The following is a 1,251-nucleotide window of genomic DNA, read 5'->3' as shown; positions in this document are numbered from 1 at the left end:
AGTAATTACTATCAAGCAATTTAAACAAGAGGGATTAAAAATATTATTACTGTAAATAAATGTCTATCAGGCTTTAACAAATATGCCCTGACCACTACAAAGTTACCAAAACATTTACTATGAGCAGTACTACTATAAGTATGTGCAGCACTCCAGAGGACAAGGTACAGTAGAGTATTTACAGAATGTGTGTTCTTCTGTAAACAATTAAATCAAGTTACTGGAATCCTGGCATACATACTGAATGTACAGTACCAAAACTGCCTAGCAAATAGGTTATGGGAATAAGAGAACAATAACTTGCTTTTTAATGAAAAAAATAAACTCACAGGAGGTAGGATTGGGGGAGCTGTTTAGGTCCAACTAAATATCTGCTCTAATGCATTTCTAGGGTACTGTCACTATAGTGTGAAGGCACTATACACAGTAATTAAGATTTTCATTAAGCGTTTTTCACTCTGGATTCTGCTCTTCAACTCCTCACCTACCGTAAGCTGCTTTTTCATTAATACCTCCTCAGGTTTGGGTATTACAGGACTACTTTCACAAGATGGTGAATTTTATATTGTGGTCTGATTTCCATTGGTGGGTCAGGTTTTAGTAGAGGACCCTGTTAAACTATGTGGGTACAATATAGTGCAGTAAAAAGAAGGTAATCTGAGAATTCCTGTATTGTTAGGCCCTGCTCCTGCAAAGACTTAAACATGCAGGTGAGTAGTCCTTTTGAAGTCCCTGGGACTACACATGTGTGCAAAGTTACACGTGCTTCAGGATCTCAATTAGTTTCATATTGTTTAATGGAAAAAATAGAGGAAGACTACTACCTATTTAGGCATAAGTCTTATGAGTCTCTTAGGTAAGGAATCTCACAATAGGACATTTCTGCACTTCTCAAAAAAGCACTTGTATTCTCACAGGTCAAAGTATTAGGGGAAAAGAAATGAATCGTCTCAGCTGAATGAGGGAGCGAGGATGTTCTTTGAATCTACAGCAGGGAAGGGAGAATAATGGGTTTGTAAATAACCATAAAATTTACCATTATAGGCCTGCTCCTGCAGCCTTTACTCACATTAAGGTCCCAGTGACTTCATATGCTGCAGGACTGGGTCCTATGTCCTTGTGTTCTAAAGGCCCACATGCTTATCATAAGAACCCTTCTGGTAACCACCAAACAGTGTAATTTGAAATATCTTTATTTGCAGCAACATGACACAGCAAGATTTGTTAGGTTATTGGCTAACAAAGCTTTGT

This window comes from Gopherus evgoodei, chromosome 17 (assembly GCF_007399415.2).
Source record: "Gopherus evgoodei ecotype Sinaloan lineage chromosome 17, rGopEvg1_v1.p, whole genome shotgun sequence".
Taxonomy (NCBI): domain Eukaryota; kingdom Metazoa; phylum Chordata; order Testudines; family Testudinidae; genus Gopherus; species Gopherus evgoodei.
This window is presented reverse-complemented; position numbering follows the sequence as displayed.